At 35.5% G+C, this 20,662-nt stretch overlaps 1 protein-coding gene and 2 long non-coding RNA genes across 8 annotated transcripts in view; 2 read left to right on the top strand and 1 right to left on the bottom strand.

Annotated features, from left to right (window-relative positions):
* Positions 1-20,662, top strand: part of LOC125923682 (uncharacterized) — a 1,073,698-nt gene that overhangs the window by 955,127 nt on the left and 97,909 nt on the right. The gene's annotated exons all lie outside the window — the stretch shown is intronic.
* The window catches only part of LOC125923681 (uncharacterized), a 122,030-nt gene that overhangs the window by 38,379 nt on the left and 62,989 nt on the right, over positions 1-20,662 (bottom strand). The window contains exons 2-3 of the long non-coding RNA XR_007458131.1: positions 6,254-6,362; positions 3,361-3,470 (exon numbers count right to left, since the gene is read on the bottom strand). This is a non-coding gene — a long non-coding RNA (uncharacterized LOC125923681). The remainder of the gene's footprint in view (positions 1-3,360; positions 3,471-6,253; positions 6,363-20,662) is intronic.
* SNCA (synuclein alpha) overlaps positions 1-20,662 on the top strand; it is a 155,872-nt gene that overhangs the window by 121,210 nt on the left and 14,000 nt on the right. The window lies entirely within an intron of this gene.

Genomic DNA, 20,662 nt, shown 5'->3' with positions numbered 1-20,662 from the left:
AAATTTTCCAATGTGGCATCTTTACTAATAGACCCAATTATCTTTAATTCCTCTGTAAAAGAAGGTTTCTCTTACTACATCTATACACTCTATTGAACTTTGCATGCAACTTCTTTTCCTAAACATGAAGGTATATGCCATAATCTAGGCGTGTTTTTCTCATGTATCTTATTACTGTAATATATTCTGGCCTGATACACTATAATAAAAACTTGGGAACAAAAATGTTTCCAAAAGTGTTCAACATTTGTTATATAACTTTTGTTGTTGTTTGTTTGTTTTTGTTTTTGGTGTGGTAAAAATGAATAGAAGCTGAATTTCATATTTTATGATATGGATTATGTTTTGAAAACAAGTCACTATCCATAAATATGAAATATTAATGTTATTTAACATTCAAAGCATAATTAGGCACAGTTCTAAATTGGAGTTAAAGTTGAAATTTATTAAGAGATAAAATGGCAAATATATAAGTTAAAGATAAAATTATATCTGGTAATTAAAGTGTTTCTTATGATAATCTCTTTAGAATAGCTGCTAAATGTTTTAGTATACTTAAAAATCTACTAATACATGGAGTTGGCAAATATAGATCACATAGTCATATTCTGAAAAACATATTAGTGTTAGAGACTACTGGAATGAATTTTATTAAATTTGTTAAGAAAAAGGACATACACAACTGATCATCAACCGATAGGTGCTGTTTCTTCTATACTCCATCCATTTCTCCCCACCCAAACCTGGATAATTTCAAAGCAAATACCTAGATATCTTATTTAATAAGCAAACATTTGATTATTTAATTTCTAAAAGTTAAAGACACTTTTTTTAATGCAAAAGCCCAATATATGATCATCCTTAAAAAGTAACTCTCTACCCAGTGTTCAGAGTTCCCTGTTTCATCTTTGCTTAAATCAAGATTCAAATAAGACCAAAATAACATTCTTAAGTTGCAATTTTCTGATGCTCTCATCTACTTTAATCTATAGCTTCTTCAAAACTGTTGTTTACCTTGAAATTTACTTGTTGAAGTATCTGTATTATTTGTCTTGTATCACTCCCCATAGTCAGAAAATTTGCCAGTTACATCTAATGCGAACATGTTCTTCAGCCCCTTGCATTGCTGTAAATTGTCAGATCTAGTGATAGATGTGAATCCAGTTCAGATGTTTGGCAAGGATATCTTATAAGGAACACAGAACGTGTGGTTATATCTCAAGTCTTGTTAGCAGCCATTGCCAATCATTGCCTAGATTCCATGTAAAAGCATGATACTCTATTTTATCTTCTTTAGAGTGTATCTAAAGAGAAAAGCTTGTACTCACCAACTATTTGTTTAACCTAAAGTATAGTTTGTACAGGAAAGGAAAATACATTCCTGATGATTTCTGAGATTACATTTCTCCTTGTCAATTCTGACTCTAATTTTTTTCCATAAAATAATCTATCTCCCACCTATTCTGTGCCTTTCTCATCCCACAGCATCCTATTCTGATTACCGTGTAATAAACGTTACTGAAGATTTTGGGACACCAGGCTATGAGGGGGGAAGGTAGGACAGTGAAATCATATTGTAGCACAGGACTCCATAGAAAACAGGATGTTGAATTAACAGTTATCCTTGTCCTTAAAGGATTTTGCTTACTTACGTAGCAAGAATCATCATGGGAGTAGGCCTTTTACACTGTCACTTCATTCCTACCAGTTCCTTGACCCTCACTAATTTCCCAGGCATGTCTTTGAGGTAGATTTTTATACACACAGGTGATTCATTAGAGTATTTTGACACAATTTTCACCTATGCTTTAACTAATATTGTTTTTCCTTCTGGGTAGACTTCTATAATATGAAAGATGCAATGGCCCCATAGAATATATAATATTACTGAATAAAATTCTTTGATGGGTTCAGCAATCAAATTACAAGAATTTCATTTACCAAAAATAGACTCTTAACTAGGTCTTAAAAGGATAAATTGGACATAGGGACATAACAGAAAGTCAAATTTTTCAGTTACTGAAATCTGTACTTTTCAATTAAAACGTTTGAATGCCAGAACTCTCCGAGAACTTCAGAACAGTGGTTTAGAGCATAAGTCACCTGTGCCATTTTGACTCTGAGTAAATTACTAAACCTCTCTAAGACCAAGTTTCCTATGGAAGATGTGGTTGAGGATAGTTGGTCCATAGTTCTGTGAGCTGTCCCTGTTCTATGTAATATAAAATAGTTATTTAAGATTTTTAGTCAGTTAAAAATTTATTCAAATATTAATGTATTCAATAATCTCATTCTCCAGAGAACAACACTTATAAAGTCCAGCAGTCAGACTTGTGAACACAATATATTTATGCCTTTAATGAGTTAAAGGTTTCTGAAAGTATAAACCTGTTCTTGTTACATGCTGATAGTTGTTGAATACCCTGGGATTCTTTTTGATTGCCTACTTTTATCTTTTCCCCTCTTTTTTCTGTTAGATAACAAAGATTCAGCTGGGTATATTTTAAAGATCTAATTGGCTTTATTAAACAAATACTGAATGGGGCAGCATACCACCTAGCAAGTAGAGGGAGGGCCCAGGGAGATACACAAAATGAAAAGTTTTCATAGAAAAAGTGTGAGGCAAGAAGGTTATTAGAAAAAAAAAAAGAATTATTTCAGGTAAGCCCACTTTCTAGGGGAAAACACAGGGTTTTTTTTGTTTGTTTTTTATTATTTTTTTTAATCATGCATATTACTCTTCCTTTGAGGGATGGAGAGGACCCAGGTGGCAGACTGATTGGCACTGACCAGTATTCCTGACTGGTGAAAACTATATTTCTGGGGGAGGTTGAAGCTGAAATTAGAATAGGTATCAAGCTCTGCTATAGGAACTTAGTCTAAGTGACACCATTTTGGGCCTGTGGTTTTCTTTATAACAATTCTTCACTTTTGAGCAGACTCTCAGCTTAACTGACAGATGTTATCAAGCTTGAAGGTATTGGCTTCTCTCTAACCTATCTCACTGAAGTTCCTACAACTTTGCTCCTCTGTGAGGCATCAATAGGCCATGACATTTTTACTTAACCTCTGTGATATTCATAGGTCACATTTTCCAGTTGACATTTTTTAAGTTGATAATTGTTGTTGTTGTTGTTCCTTAGATGTTCCAGTCTCAGGGGGATAATTTGCTTGGTGGTTAGTAGCTGCAAACATACATTTAAAGTTTTTTGAGAGAATATAATGGACCAGGGAGATTATTATGATTACTATAAGCAGGATAATTCCCCAAATTTAGAATATACCTTGGAACCATGGTCCCCAAGACCCAAACCAATCACAGTCAAATAAGTCAAAGAAAATCCCCATGGAAAGGCATACCTTTTTAAAGTCAAGCAGCTTGTCCTTATTTTGAGTTTTAGCTTCCTCAAAATTGTCAACCTAGACATGGCAGGTGATGTTGTTCAAAGGACAGACACCTCCTTGATCAGCTAAAAGATAATCAAGAGCTCTTCTGTTATCAAGGACAACTATGGCTGGAGAGTTTAAAGATGTTTGTTGGGCTACTATTACTTTGGCAGATTTTTTAATGATTTCAAGAAGTAGGGAGACATTTTTGATTGTAGCCTTATTTATATTTATCCCTAATTGGGGAAATAGAGACCTGCCAAAAGGAGTGAATCCTGAATCACAAAAGCCTCCTGAGAAGTCCTATTTAACTCAACAATGTAAATTTAGGAGAAACAACTAATGAGATGTCTTATTTTGCTTGTGAAAAATTAGGGGCACATGATTTTCTCTTTGCCTGAAATCAAAGACGTTATTCCCTGCCTTAGCAATGGCCTGAGAGATACAGATGAGGGTGTTATCTTTCTAGGCCAATGCCAGAGGAAAGGAAAGGAAAGGAAAGGAAAGGAAAGGAAAGGAAAGGAAAGGAAAGGAAAGGAAAGGAAAAGAGGAAGAAGGGGTTTTATGTTCAGTTAATGTATTAAGTCTTAATCTGGAACCTTGGCAGGAAGCCATGTACCTCAATGTCAGCTACTTCTCTTCCTTGTCAATTTGATTTAGAGGTCTCTACCATCTTTTAGTTTTGCAGCAGTGTCAGTGGTCAGAGGCACTTGTTAAGGTCCCTGTCAGTGGGGTTCAAGGGTTGTCTTCCTCTGATGACATTTTAGACCAGCCACCACACTGTAGAGGGTGACCAACAGGTTATTTTAAATTAGGATCTAGCAAACCTTCTTTATGGATGACATCCTATGGATGACAGGCTTGAGCATAAAACATTAGAGATTTACGGTAGCTGATCATACTAGCATGAAACAAGGGATCAGCAAAAGGCTATATACTGATAGAATTTCAAGTTGATAAAGTTTTTGGTAAGGCTTCTAGGATTAGGCCAGTGAAGTGGATGCCTTAATCACTGGAGATAGTGGAAAGTACACATAAATGGGAAACACATTTAAGTTTTTTGTTTTTTGTTTTTCCTGTGAGGGCATCAGACTTGGAGCAAGGAAAGACTTTAATCCATCTAGAAAATGCATATACAATAATAAGAACATATTGATAACCATACAAGGTAGCAATTTAGTGAAGTCTAGTTGCAGGTGTTTTGTTGAATTTACAACCATTATTTCTCCATATGAAATTTTCTCATTCAGAAGCAAACTGGTGCCATGTCAGAGGACATTAAAATGGCAAAAGTCTGGCAATGAGGGGCCATTTTTGCAGGAGAATGGACTTCATCACATGTACCACAATCCTATAAATATAAAAAAGGCTTAGTATTATTTATTTGACAGTGCTTCCATGTAAATTACATATGAAATGCCCAATTTGTTTAACAAATCTTTTGGAATATTTCAAGTTAAAAAGGCATTTAAAAAAAAGAATTTGATTTTGGGGGCACCTGGGTGGCTCAGTTGATTTAGCATCTGACTTCAGCTCAGGTCATGATCTCACAGTCCATGAGTTCAAGACACCTGTCAGGCTCTGTGCTGACAGCTCAGAGCCTGGAGCCTGCATCAGATTCCTTGTCTCCCTCTCTCTCTGCCCTCCCCTGCTCATGCTCTGTCTCTCTCTCTTTCTCTCAAAAATAAACAAACACTAAGAAAATTAAACTAAATTTAAAAAGAATTTGATTTTGGAAGTTTGTCAAAAATACCAAAAAAAGGATTTTAAATAAAGCACTTATTCTAAATAGGATCACAGATAATTATGAAACTTAATATTTAAAAGGTAAAAAATCTTATACAATAATTTTACTAAAACCAGACTAAAAGTCCAAGAAAACCATCCTTTTAAAAAAGACAAAACCAAATTTTAACTTTGCTCCAGCTTTTGATATTAAATCTATATTAAAAATAAATTTTTTAAATCTTAGCCAGCTTGACCATATATTAATTTTCTAAAGGTTTGCTTATAATTATTTTTTATATTCTGATTTTGTCCTTTGTGTTTTTCTCCTTAAACTAACCTCTATTTAGGACAAAATTACTTTTTTTCCACCTCAACAAAAAAATGCATCTTAATTTTTCACTTCTTTTATTATTTATTTATTTATTTATTTATGCTGAAAATGTATCCTTTCCTGGCATACAGAGATGTTTCCCCTATTTTTAGTAGTTTTAATTACAAATATTAATTAGAACTTTAACCCTTAGAAAGCTTAATTTCTAGTCAAAGCTAAGAATAAGCAATTGTGAAGGGTCACATCAGCATTTTTTAAATTTTCAAATTTATGAATGTATTTTAAAATTTCTAGAAGCATGTCTCTTAAAGTTTTCAAATGTAGCATTAACATTTCCAAATATCTTCTAGTTTCTCTGTAACAAGCCAAAAGTAGAAAAACCTATGTTTATTAATTAATATTTTAGTATTTTGTCTTATTTGGAAATTAGATATTTATATTGTTATGGAACCAGAATGGAACACTGGCAGAAAAACCAAGCAAAATTTGGAGATCTTGGTGGGTTGGAGATTTATTTAACACCAGTGGGCTCAGAAGAGACCGTTTCTCCAAAAATCTGAGCGCTGAATGCAAGTGGGAAGTGTAGTTTATAGTTGTCAGCTTCCATATCTGTGGTGGGTTTTCTCATGTGCGGCAAACAGGGCAAGAAGAACCCGGAAGAGGGGTCTCTAAGCTAGAGACCAGAGCTTGTTTTAGTCCCCTTAGGCATCTTTGGCACAGTACTTTATTCATTTCTCTAACATTCCCCCCTTTGATGCCTTTTAAAAAAACTTGCCAAATACTTGCCATCAGACAGGCCTACAATACCTGTAGAATTGGGCATATTCCTCTTCATGAGGTCCCCAAAATATCCTGAGGTTCCTGCACCTGCCTGGAAGTGACCTTCATTACTCATCTGGTGAGGCTTCTGGGAAATCTGTAAGCAAGGTATCAGGCCAACATTTCCAAGGGGCTTTATGGCTCCATGTTTCATAAAGCCAACCTTAGTTCCTTAAAGCTATCTGGTCATATCTGAGTCTATGAATGTCACTCTGAAATATGACATTCCAGTCAAAGCCTTGGTAAAATAACCAGTATTTCCAATGGTGAACTGTTACAAAATGAACAGATTCTTATTGAACTTATGCAAACAATTATAATTGCCATGAAACAAAGAATATTCACCGAGAGTTTTTGAATTTCAGGAAGTTATGTAGAGAGAAAAGATAAATGCTTCAGTTTTCAAATGAATGCTTTATGACATTTCTGTATATCATAGATATCTTAAAAGAAAACTTTCCTTATTCTGAAAGAGGAAACATTAGAGAACCAGCAATATTTTCAACCAGAATCATAAAACTATAATCTTCTTCAGTTCATTTAATCCCATGTTCCTAATTGTTGTTCAATTTGAATGCAGCTTTTTAGTTCTGGAAATTCTTACCCATTTTAGTATCAGCCTTAAAGATGTTGAATACCTGTATTTGTCCCCAAAGTCCTTTTTATAAATCTCCTTGAAGAAGAAACACGTTTTGTGAGAGAATAAGAATAATTATAAATGACAAAATCTCAGAAATAGACATTGTTAAAGATCTGATGAGAGTTCATTATGATGCAATCGACAAAGAAATTCAGTTATTTCTGTGACACATAACACTTCAAGTAATCAGAATATTAAGTGATGACATTATACCAAAACACTAAAACTTTAGGAATTGCATATATATATGGGCAGTTACAGCATTTACCTGTGCAATACAACCTAAGGTTTACCATTGTATGACAGTGCTTTTCCAAGTAACTTAGCACCCAAAATAAAAGGGCCTAATTGGCCAAAAAGACTTAATTTACCATTTAAATCCTGGGAAGTTTGTTAAAACCTTAGGAAGTTATAAGTACATCCTGAATAGGATTACAGATCATTACAAATCTTAAAACTTTATTTATTCAACCAAGGTGGCAATAAAAGACCCTAAAGGTGAATGTATAGCATTATATAGTTGTTACCAAAACCTATCTCCTTTAACATAATCAAAGACCTGATAAAGATGAAACCTAAAACTTTGGTTTTCCCAGAAGACAAACCATTGTTTGAATTGTCTTATCAAGAGCAGATCAACAGTCCAAGAAAACTTTGTCATTTGAACAGAGAGAAAAGCAGAATTTCAACCTTATACCAGTGTACTTTTAAACTTCCATTCATCTCAACCTTAGTCCATCCTGAGCACACATAAAATTCCTTTCCAAAGATTTCCCTTCATGAACCTTCTACAACTTTCCGTTGCCTTCAAACTTTGTCCCAAAGCCATTTCTCTCCAAATAACCAGTCTCATTTAGGACAAAATTATTTTCTTCTACCATCAACAAAAACAAATTTCCATCCCTTATATCTTTCTTACATACTTCCTACTTTCCTATATACAGGGTTGCTTTCCGTATCTCCATCAGTCTTAAATACACTTAGCAGAATTTTAACTCTTAGGAAACCTTGGTCTCCATTGAGGACTTAGTAACCAACTGAGAGGTGTTTACACCAGAGTTTTTTTAGATGGTAAATTCATGAACCAATTAAGTACAAAGCATGTTTTCCAATAGATCCAAATAGCCTTAATTTCTCTGCAGTAAGAAGTTAAAAACACAAACCTATGTTCAGTAATCAAAGCTTTAGCAATTCATTCTATTTGGAAAAGACCTAGTTGTCCAAGGGGGTGTACTTTACTCCTTGACCTTGAGGATGGGAGGAGGAGCCAATGGTGCCTGAGGCACTGAGGAGGGTATTGGAACCAGCTACGTAGACCACACCCACATTGATGCAGAAACATCAGGGGGAGGGGAAGGCAGAGGAGGAAAACCTAATTTAAAACCTTAACTCAGAGGAGCAGCCACCATGTTTTTCCACCAAAGTGGAATATCCACATCAGGCTAAAGAAGACCAGGAATTTCCCCGAAACAAATGGAGTTTCAGCAACTGCTTGGGAACATTCTTTAAAGTCCCCAGCCCGAGGCAGACTAACCACAGTTGGCCCCAATTATAGCTATTAACCTGGGAAAGGAGGGAGAATCCTTCACATTATGAGGCAGAGGAACAGGGAGAGAGAGTCAGTGTCCCCTTCAGTCTGATTCTCTCTTGGCCAGACCAATAAGGTCCCCTTCTCAGCGTTCCTCCTGATATCGGCTGGGTTTTGAGGGCCCCTTCCGATTCGGACATTCATTCTTCCAGTGTCCCTTCTCTTTGCAGTATGCACATTGGTCCTTTGCTAAGGGGGCTCTGGGCTTCCCCCATTTTTGTGGTTGGGGTCTTCCCATCTTTGCAGTGTCTGTTTCTTTTAGTGCTGCTGCGAGAAGGGTGGCCTTCTTTTTTAGTCTTCTGTTCACTTCTCTTTCGGCTGCAGTGGCCTTCTTTTTTAGTCTTCTGTTCACTTCTCTTTCGGCTGCGGCTTCTCTGTCATAAAAACTTTATTGGTGACCACTATCAGCTGAGTGATAATCATCCCGGCAAAGCCCTCCAACTTCTGGAGTTTGCTTCTGATATCTAGGGCAGCCTGTGCCACAAAGGAGGCATTTACCACTTGTTGACTTTCTGGTGTATACACGGTATGCTTCACATAGTCTTTCATAGTAGTCTCCGGGAGTTTTGTTTTCTATGCTCTGATAAAACTACTTTTTTGTACTGAATTTAAGGTTATTGGTCTAGATAGCTAAATTTTCCTTTAATATTTGTGGAGGAGACAATTAAGATTTGTATCTGGGGACACCTGGGTGGCTCAGTAGGTTAAGCGTCCAACTGTGGCTCAGGTCATGATCTCATGGTTCATGAGTTTGAGCCCCTCATCGGGCTCTCTGCTGTCAGAGCCAGCTTCTGATCTTCTGTCCCCCTCTCTCTCTGCCCTTCCCCACTCATGCTTGTGTTTGTTGTCTCTGTCAAAATAAATCAACATTAAAAAATTTTTTTTAAAGATTTGTATTTGTCCTTGGCAAGTCAAGTTCTAAATGGTTTTAGCCCTTGTTTTTTCTTGATAAAAATTACCTCTCTGAAATTTGCATTTTATTTATTTATTTATTTTTTTTTTAATTCTTTTTTTTTTTTTCAACGTTTTTTTATTTATTTTTGGGACAGAGAGAGGCAGAGCATGAACGGGGGAGGGTCAGAGAGAGAGGGAGACACAGAATCGGAAACAGGCTCCAGGCTCCGAGCCATCAGCCCAGAGCCTGACGCGGGGCTCGAACTCACGGACTGTGAGATCGTGACCTGGCTGAAGTCGGACGCTTAACCGACTGCGCCACCCAGGCGCCCCTGAAATTTGCATTTTAAAGAGATGGACTAATTTCCTGGCAAAGACCAGGCAGCACACTGAACATTTACAGTTCAATAGCATAGGAAAAAAAAAAATGCAAGCACTTTCTAGAATGACTTATTCTCTCAAGGCCAGGATTTTTACAATATTTATACATATTTTGAGATAAATAGGAGGTTGTGGGATGGGCAAAAAAGATTGGTGATCTTTGAATTGCTTCTGTAATCACTTCTGATCCTGCCAAGACTGAATTCATAAAATAAGAACAGCTTTTTTTTTTTTTTTTTTTTTAATTCCTTAAAGAATTGGGTTGCTCTGTAATGATATCAAAAGACTGACACAACCATCCACCTATGAAAATGTCTTCTTTTCCTCTGGGTACTTTGAGCTTAACTGAGAAGGCCTAAAAGTTTTATATCAGGTTCTGAATATCAGCTTCCAATTTGGCCAAATTTCTGATTATACAGTTGTTAAGTCTTTTCGAATATCTTCTCAGGTTTTAGCTAGGACAAACAGTAAATATTTCTGGCAATATCAAACAACTTCATGCACCCAAGAGGAATCCTCAAAAAAGGTGTAAAAGATACAATTTTTTTGATATCTGGAATTACTCCCATAGATAGCCAAAAAAAGAACTGACAATCTGAATGTCCCAGGCAGGCAGAAGCTCAAACCATTTCTTAAGATGTAAAATGAGAAAAGCACAAAGAAAATACTTAGGCCTGGGAGGGAAAGAATAAAAACCTAATAGGTCTAAATTTGGACCAGAAGAGATAACATGAATTTTTTTTTAAGGTTTTATTGTAATCACCCAGTTCTCAGATCAGCAAATTCATTCCATAACCCCCATCACCTATTCACCCCTCCCCCCGGACCCTCCAGTCTGGTAACCATCAGTTTGTTCTCTATAGTTAAGTCTGTTTTTTTGTCTCTCTCTCTCTCTTTTTTCCCTTTGCTCATTTGTTTCATACATTCCACATATGAGTGAAATCATATGGTATTTGTCTTTCTCTGACTTTTTTCACATAGCATAATATATTCTAGCTCCATCCATGTCCTTGCAGATGGCAAGATTTCATTCTTTTTTGTGGCTGAATAATATTCATTATGTATGTATGTGTGTGGATATACATACATATATATATGTATCATGTATATATTTATATATAAGATACATATATATTTGATATATTTGTATATAAGATATATATATATATATATATATATATATATATCACTTATTCTTTATCCATTCATCATCTATTGATGGACACTTGGGTTATTTCCATATCTTGGCTATTGTAAATAAGGCTGCAATGAACATAGGGATGCATATATCCCTTTGAATTAGTGTTCTTGTATTCTTTGGGTAAAAACCCAGTAGTGTGATTGCTGGATCAAAAGATAGGTCCATTTTTACCTTTTTGAGGGACCTCTATACCGTTTTCCACAGTGGCTACACCAGTTTACATTCCCACCATCAGTGAAAGGGTTCCTTTTTCTCCACATCCTTGCCAACACCTGTTGTTTTTTTGTGTTGTCGATTTTAGCCATTCAGATAGGTGTAAGGCAATATTTCATTGTACCTTTGATTTGCATTTCTCTGATGATAACTGATCATGAGCATCTTTTCATGTATCTGTATGTCTTCTTTGGAGAAATGTCTGTTCATGTCTTCTGCCCATTTTTCAATTGGATTATTTGTTCTTTGGGTAGTGAGTTGTATAAATTCTTCATATATTTGGGATACTAACCCTTTATCAGATACGTCTTTTGCAAATATCTTCTCCTTTTCTGTAGGTTGCCTTTGAGTTTTGTTGATTGTTTTCTTTGCTGTGCAGAAGCTTTTTATTTTGATGTAGTCCCAATAGTTTATTTTTGCTTTTGTTTCCCTTGTCTTAGGGGGATTATTTAGAAAAAAAAGCTGATCTGGCCGATGTCAGTGAAATTATTGCCTGTGTCTCTTCTAGGATTTTTATGATTTCAGGTCTCACATTTAGGTCTTTAATCTATTTTGAATTTTTTAATGTTTATTTATTTTTGAGAGACAGAGAACATGAGAGGGGGAAGAGCAGAGAGAGAGACAACAGAATCTGAGGCAGGCTCCAGGCTCTGAGCTGTCAGCACAGAGCCCAATGCAGGGCTCGAACTCATGAACCGTGAGATCATGACCTGAGCCGAAGTGGGATGCTCAACCGACTGAGCCACCCAGGTGCCTGGTCTTTAATCTATTTTGAGCTTATTTTTGAATATGGTAAGAGAAATTGACCCAGTTTCATTCTTTTACATGTTGCTGTCCAGTTTTCCCAACACCATTTGTTGAAGTGACTGTCTTTTTCACACTGGATATTCTTCCCTGCTTTGTCAATGATTAATTGATCATATAGTTGTGAGATTCTTTCTGGGTTTGCTGTTGTATGCATCTGTGTGTCTATTTTTGTGCCAGTAGAATACTATTTTGATTACTGCAGCTTTGTAATATAACTTGAAGTCTAGAAATATAATGCCTCCAACTTTTCTTTTTCAAAATTGCTTTGGCTATGTAGGGACTTTTGTGGTTCTATACAAATTTTAGGATTGTTCTAGTTTTGTGAAAAATGCTGCTGATATTTTGATAGGGATTGCATTAAATCCATAGATTACTTTGGGTAGTATAGACATTTTAACAATATTTGTTCTTCCAACCCATGGGCATGGAGTGTCTTTCCATTTCTTTGTGTCATCTTCAATTTCTTTCATTAATGTTTTTTGTTTGTTTGTTTGTTTGTTTGTTTTATTTACTTTGAACCAGTGCAAGTGTGGGAGGGGCAGAGAGAGAGGGAGATAGAGAATCTCAAGCAGGCTGTGTTCTGTCAGCGTGGAGCCCACATGGGGCTCAATCTCACGAACCATGAGATCGTGACCTGAGCCCAAATCAAGAGTTGGATATTTTACTGATTGAGCCACCCAGGTGCCCCATCAGTGTTTTATAGTTTTCAGAGTATAGGTTTTTTACCTCTTTGGTTAGGTTTGTTCTTAGGTATATTATTATTTTTGGTACAATTGTAAATGAGATTATTTTCTTAATTTTTCTGCTGCTTCATTATTGGTGTATAGAAATGCAACAGATTTCTGTACATTGATTTTGTATCCTGTGACTTCACTGAATTAATTTATTAGTTCTAGAAGTTTTTTGGTGGAGTCTTTTAGGTTTTCTGTATAGAGTGTTATGTTACCTGCAGTGAAAGTTTTACTTTTTCCTTACAATTTGGATGCTTTTTGTTTCTTTTTGTTGTCTGATTGCTGTCTCTAGGACTTCTAGTACTATGTTGAATAAAAGTGATGACAGTGGACATCCTTGTCTTGTTCTTGACCTTAAGGGAAAAGCACTGACTTTTCCCCCTTTGAAGGTGATGTTAGCTGTGGATTTTTCATATAGACGTTTATTATGTTATCTTCCTTCTAAACCTACTTTGTTGAGGGTTTTTATAATGAATGGATGTTGTACTTTACCACATGTTTTTTTCTGCTGCTATTATAATGATTATATCAACAAGACAAAGGATAAAAACCATATAATACATCATGTTGATTGACTTGTGAATATTGAAACACCCTTGCATTCCAGGAATAAACCCTACTTCATCGTGGTGTATAATTTTTTAATGTATTGTTAGATTCAGCTTGCTAGTATTTTGTTGAGGATTGTTGCGAGATATATTGGCCTGTAGTTTTCTTTTTGTGTGTGTCCTTATCTGGTTTTGGTATCAGAGTAATGCTGGTCTCATAAAATGAGTTAGGAAGCTTTTTTTAATCTTCTATTTTTTTTTTTTAATACTTTGAGAAAAGAATAGGTAAAAGGCTTCTGTAAATGTTTGGTAGAATTTGCCTGTGAAGCTGTCTGGTCCTGGATCTTTGGTGGAAGTATTTTGATCACTGATTCAATTTCATTGCTAGTAATTGGTCTGTTCAAATTACTGTCTCCTACTCTTACAACTAAAAGAGCTAGAGAAAGAACACACAAAACCCCAAACCAACAGAAGAAAGAAAATAATAAAGATTAGAGCAGAAATGAACCAAATAGAAACTAAAAAATAGAAGAATCAATGAAACCTGGATCTGGTTCTTTGAAAAGATCAACAAAATAGATAAACCTCTAGCAAGACTTATCATGAAAAAAAAAAAAAAAAAAGAGGGAGGACTCAAACCAAACCAGAAATTAAAGAGGGGAAATAACAACCTATACCACAGAAATACAAAGTATTATAAAAGTATGTTATCAAAAATTATATGCCAAAAAATTGGACATCCTAGAGAAATGGATAAATGCCTATAAACATATAACCTACCAAAACTGAATCCGGAAGAAATAGAAAATTTGAACAGACCAAAATTTTCCTAATTTTTCCTAAGAAAAATTAACTTATACTTTTTATGGTTTCTGCTTTATTCACAGAAAATTTATCAGTGTGGTATAAAACATGTTTACTAATAGGTGCAAATATTTTTGATTCCTCTGTAAAAGTGAATAAGCCTATGTTCAGTGATTAATGTGTCAGTATTTTACTTGGAAATAATTTTGATACTTAATGAATTTAACTTAACTCATCACTTAGCAAAACTTTAAAGTTTAAGGTTATCAAAAAGATTTGGGGAAATGATCTTAAAATGTCACCTAAACTTTTTTATTTAATTTATGCCTATTCAGTTTGCTTCTTAATTATGTTTAGATTTGGAACATTAGACAAATCAGCTCTATTCTAATTTTTTTTTCTCTGAAAAATTTTGCAACATAGTGTGAACCTGTTTGAATAGTAAGCCTAGGCAGAATAAAAAAGTCTATTATAGTATATAATACTATAGTCAGTATAGTACTGACTAGTATTATAGTCAGTGTTGATAAGTCTAAGATATGTTTATTATAATCAATGAGCAAACTGAAATTACCTTTAATACTAAAACTTTTCCCAGGTCTCGTGAAATTGACAAGCAGTTCCTTTAGTTTCTATTATATTTCTGAGATTTTTCTAAAAAATTCTTAAGTTATAAGCACTTATATTTAGGCCAATTAAACAGAACTCTTTACAAATGTTTGTAGTACCATCCAGAGGTAGAAAATATCACATTCTATAATAGAAACACATAAACATATAATCAGAAACCTTATTGTTTAAAAATGTTTAGCCATGAGACGAGTATGATAATGCAAAACTCACAGGGGGCCCTCATTCTAAGGTAGATATGGGAGTGCCTGTAAGGTCATTAACTTGATAGACTTGTTTATGCTCATGTAAGGCAATTTAGAGAGAGGAATAGGATGAGTATTGAACTAAAAGAGGATAGAGGGAAGTAGTAAGAATTGTCTGAGTCTTACAGTCTTTTGCATTACTTTTTGCATCTTTTTATTTTTTTATGTTTTTTTGCAATGAAATTTTCAGTGAAGCTATTTTTGGAATTTTGAAGGTTTTACTTTTAAGTACACTTTTTAAATGATCTTATCTAATTGGAACATTCCTCATAGTGGCCATTGTAATTTTATTGTTTTAAATAAAATTTTGCCATTTCTGTAGATATTCACACATTCTGGGACCATAGTTTTTAGAAATAAGCAGGTGTGCTAGAAGGTGGTGTGCTTGACTGTTTAGAAAAGGATGCCAAGTCTTTGGGTTTCTCAGAGCCAAGCTGTTATCTAAAAGGGATATGCAGGTGGGTTGGGAATCGTGCATGTTTTACAGTGTACCTTGTTGCACAGAAACGTTCTTAAAGTCAACGGCTTACCTAGTATCTAACCCACTGTGTAACCAACTTTTACTAATGCGGTAGTCTTTGTATTAGGTGGTGTGCACACTAACATCTCTTAAATGTTCAACCCATGCCCACCAATTTTTGCAGGTTTTTGGTGTCCAAGATTCCCTTTAGCAATTAGCTTTTATCTCATGTGCACATTAACAGGAACCAATAGTTACCAAGGAAACAAAACTGTGGACACCAGCAGGAAGCAAAAAGGATTTAACCAGCAGACCTCAGAGAATGGGGACTCTGGACTAATTCCAAATGTAACTGCCACCAGCAGTTCTTAATGTGGAATCTGAGGATAGAACCCAGGGCCAGGTTTCAGAAGTTACTGTGAACTTGCTAGTAGAAGTTCCTATACACATCAACAGCATTTCCCAATGTGTACTAAACCAGCAGACTCCATTAATGGAGACTGTGGACTGTAACTGGGAAAGGATTCCAAACTGAAATTGCAGACTGAAACAAGAGCTAAGGACTAGCGTTCTGTTAGTGATCCTCCTGTCGGTCTACACTGTAAAGGAAATTAGATTGGGAGCTAGATGCAAAAAGAACAGAGATCAAACTCAGAGGAATCACCAATGGCCCTCAGAAATGGTGAAAAAGACAATGAAGTCAAAAGTGTTGGTGAGGCATTGGGCCTCTGTTTCTTATCTCAGAACGTTGTCAGAAGTTTATGTCAGTTGTCAATACTGCCACAAAATTTGTTATAAAACAAAATTCAACTGAGTAAATTTGGAGATCTAACTGGCTTTACTCAATGATTCATGAATTAGGCAAATAGAAAGGAGTTCCATAAGCTGCAGAAAAGGAAAGTTTTTTAAAGGCAGAGAGGGAATGGCAGGAGAAGAAAAAAAAACAAACAAACAAAAAAAAAACGTTGTTTAGGCAAGATCACCCTCTTAAAGGGAACAGAAATGGTCTAATAGCAGATTACCTCTAGTGTTGACCAAAATTAGTTTGGATGGTTAAAGTTTATATTCTTGGAGGTGCTAAAACTGCAATTAGGTTAGGTATTAAGACTTGGTTTAGTGACATGGGTCCTTAACATAAGTGGTTCTATTTGGGGCCTGTGGTTTTCTTTTTAACAACAGGTTTGCCTTATTTTCCTCATACTTAACTATCACTAAAAGTTACCTAAATACCAGTAGTGGATTAATGATGTCATTTGCTCTTCCCTGTTAAAAAAGGTATTATTGCCCCATTTTTTCACTGTCTATTTGGTGCTTAGAAAAACTTAAGAAACTTGCTCAACATCACAAAAGATCTAGAATCTGGGATATCAGGAAGATATGGCAGAGTAGTAAGTTCCTAAATTCACCTGGTCCCATGGACACACCAATATAACAGCTACATATGTTATCTGGCACAACAAACCTTCCATAGTTAATCATAAAGCGGAGGCCACATGGAATAGTGTAGAAGGCAGACACATAATTGGGAACCAAACCCCCCAATGAGACCAATCACAAATGGGAGAGACATCACAGATAGAAGAATGGGGGGATCAGCACTGAGAAGATGAGTCCCTCATAACATTTGGCTTTGAAAACCAGCAGGGCTTAACTTAGTGAGCTTTTGCTATCAGCAGAGCTTAATTCCAGGCACTTTTAAAATCAGTAGACATAGTTCTGGGAGAGCTAGAGGGTGATAAGATACTGAGTCCCTGTCCTTAAAGAACCAGCATGGTAAATAACCACTGGGAGTAAAAGCATAGAAGCACAGTTAAAAAACAAACCAAACAGACAAAAAACCAAAAAACTGTTATATATTATGAAGGAGAGTTATTTACTAATCTCAGAACACATGCTGAAGGGACAGGGATCTTCAGGAGAATTATCCAAGAACAAAAGTGCCAGAAGATACCACTTATCTTCCTCCTTGCAAGACTAGATAGCTGGACACTTGCCAGAATTAATGTGAACACATCCCACCTCTCTTGCTAGCACCATGTGCCAAGTGCCCACATTCCCCTGCAGACTCACCCTATGCAACTCACCTGTGTCAACAGGGCATCCCTCCAAAGCAGCTCCTGCCCCAACACACCCTGTAAGCAGCCCCACCAAAGGCTGTTGCCATTGCAAAATGATTCTTTCCCTGGCATGAGGAGAAGAAAAAAACATATATACCCGTAAACTCACAGTTCCTGCACCTGAGTCTTTTAGCTGGCTGTGCAGGGATAGTGGTTTGCCTTTTGGTTCATCTGCAGCCCTGGCAGACATACTGGGTGCAGACATTGGGTTTGACTGACAACCTTGCCCACCATTGAAAGCCTCTCAGGGGCTCCACAGGGAGAGCATTTTGCAGTTTGGTGCATGTGCACCTGTGGCAGACAGACTGAGAGCAGACAGCAAACCTGCCTGCTGACATGCCCTACCTAAAAGCCTGTAGCATCCTCAGACAGACCTTTCAACAGCACAGCAACCAAATACTGATTATTGCATCCACAGTGGGAAAACTGGGTCATTACAGCTGACTTGACTGAAGGCAAATGCAACTCAGCCACAACAGGAGAGTACACATGCAGCCCACATAGGAGACACCCCTGAAATGCCTAGTTCTGGTGACCAGGAGACATCGTGCTACAGGGCATCACAGGACTTCTTCATAAGGCCACTACTTCCAAGACCAAGAGACATAGCTGACCATCCTAATACATTGAAACAAACACAGAGAGTGAGACAAAATGAGCAGAGGGATATATCACAAAAGACCAAGACAGAAGCACAGCAAACTAGCTAAATGAAATAGAGATAAGCAATATGCCTAATAGAGAATTCTAAGTAATGATAATAAAGAAACTCACTGGACTTGAAAAAAGAGTAGAGAATCTCATTGAGACCATCAAAAAAAAAAAAAAAAACCAGAAATATAAAAAAAGAACCAGGTAGAGATGTAGAACTCAATAACTGAAATTTAAAAAATACACTAGAGGGAATCAATAGAAGATTAGAAGATACAGAAAAATGAATCAGTGATCTGGAAAACAAGGTAAGGGAAAGCAAGCTAAACAGCAAAAAGAAAAATTAAAAATGAGAATAAGTTGAGGAAACTCAGCAACTTCAAGTCTAATAACATTTGCATTATAGGGATATCAGAAGGAGAATAAAGAAGGGGATAAAAATTATTTGAGAAAATAATAGCTGAAAACTTTCCTAATCTGGGAAAGAGACATTCAGATCCAGGAACACAAAGAATGACTACCGTCACTAAGGAGGTCCACACCGAGGCAAAATATTAAAATGACAAGAAAATAGTGATAAACAGATAATTTTAAAAGCAGCACGAGAAAACAATTATATACAAGAGAACCTACATAAGACTATCAGCTGATTTTTCAGCAGAAATTTTGTAGGCCAGAAGAGTGTCATGATATATTCAAAGTGCTAAAAGAAAGAAACATGCAACCAATAATACTCTATCTAGCAAGGTCATCATTCAGTATGGAAGAGATAAAGAGATTCCCAGACAAAAAAGGTTGAAGGAGTTCATCATCACTAACCCAATCTTCTAAGAAACATTAAAAGGAATTCTTTTAATGGAAAGAAAAAGCCATAACTAAAAAATGAAAGTTATGGAAGAAAAATATTCATAAGTAAATGCAAACATATAATAAAGGTAGTAGATTATTTATAAAACCAGAATGGAGATTCAAACACCAAAACAGTTAAATTAATTATATTTACAAAAATCAGTCAAGGGATTCACAAACAAAAGGATATAAAATATATCACATACATAAAAACTGGGGAGTCCATGATGTAAAAATTTAGTGCTTTTAGAATGAGTTCAACTTAGCTGACCATCAACTTAATATAGCCTACTATACACATAAGATGTTATATATGAACTTAATGGTAATCACAAATAATGAACTTATAATAAATACACAAAAAAGAGAAAGGAAACCAGGCATAACACAAAAGAGAAAGGAAACCAAGCATAACACGAAAGAAAGCCATCATACCCAAAGGGAAGAGAGCAAGAGAAGAAGAAAGGAACAGAGAAGAATGACAAAAACAACCATAAAACAAGTTACAAAATGGCGGTAAGTACACACCTATCAATAATTATTTTAAATGCAAATGGACTAAATACTCCAATGAAAAGACACAGGGTGACTGAATAGATAGAAAATAAGACCCATCTATATGCTGTCTATAAGATACTTCAGAAGTAAAGACACATGAAAATTGAAGGTCAAGGAATGGAAAAACATTTACCGTGAAAATGTAAATGTAAAAAAAAAAAAAAAAAAAAAACCTGGGGCAGTAACACTTCTTAAATAAAATAAACTTTAAAACAAAGACTAGCAAGAGACAAAGAAAGGTACTATATAAAGGAAAGAGGATAAAACAATTGTAAATATCTATGCACTCCACATGGAAGCACCTACATACATAAAGCAGCTATTAACAGACATAAAAGGAGAGATTGACAGCAATGCAGTAATAATAGGGGATTTTAACATTTCATTTACATCAGGGGATAGATCATCCAGAAAGATAGTCAACAAGGAAAAAGTGCTTTTGAGCAACAGATTAGACAAGATATATATAAATATATTCTATCTAAAAACAGAAGAAAACGCATTCTATTCAAGTGCTCATGAACCATTCTCCATGATTGATCACATGTTAGGCCACAAAAAAACATCTCAATGAATTCAAGAAGAAAGGAATTATTTCATGTATCTTTTCTGACTATAATGGTATGAAACTAGAAATCAATTACAAGAAAAATTATGGAAAGAACACAAACACACAGAGGCTAAACAACATGCTACTAAACAATGAATGGGCCTACCAAGATCAATGAGGAAAAATAAACAGAAAAAAATGAAAATGAAAACACAATAGTCCAAAATCTTTTGATGCAGCAAAAGAAATTTGAAGACAAAAGTTTATGGCAATATAAGCCTACTTTCAACAAGAAAAATATGAAATAAACAACACCAATCTTATACCAGAAGGGCCTATAAAAGGAAGAACCCAAAGTGAATAGAAGGAATGGAATAATAAAGATTAGAGCAGAAATAAATGAAATAGAGATTAAACAATAGTAAAGATCAATGAAACAAAGATATGGCTCTTTGTAAAGATCAACAATATTAAAAAAAGAACTCAAATAAAATTAGAAATGAAAAGGAATAACACCACAGCAATACAAA

This window comes from Panthera uncia, chromosome B1, assembly GCF_023721935.1.
Source record: "Panthera uncia isolate 11264 chromosome B1, Puncia_PCG_1.0, whole genome shotgun sequence".
In the NCBI taxonomy this organism is placed as follows: Eukaryota; Metazoa; Chordata; class Mammalia; order Carnivora; family Felidae; genus Panthera; species Panthera uncia.
The sequence above is the reverse complement of the archived record's forward strand: the minus strand, read 5'-3'. Positions and strand labels throughout refer to the sequence as shown.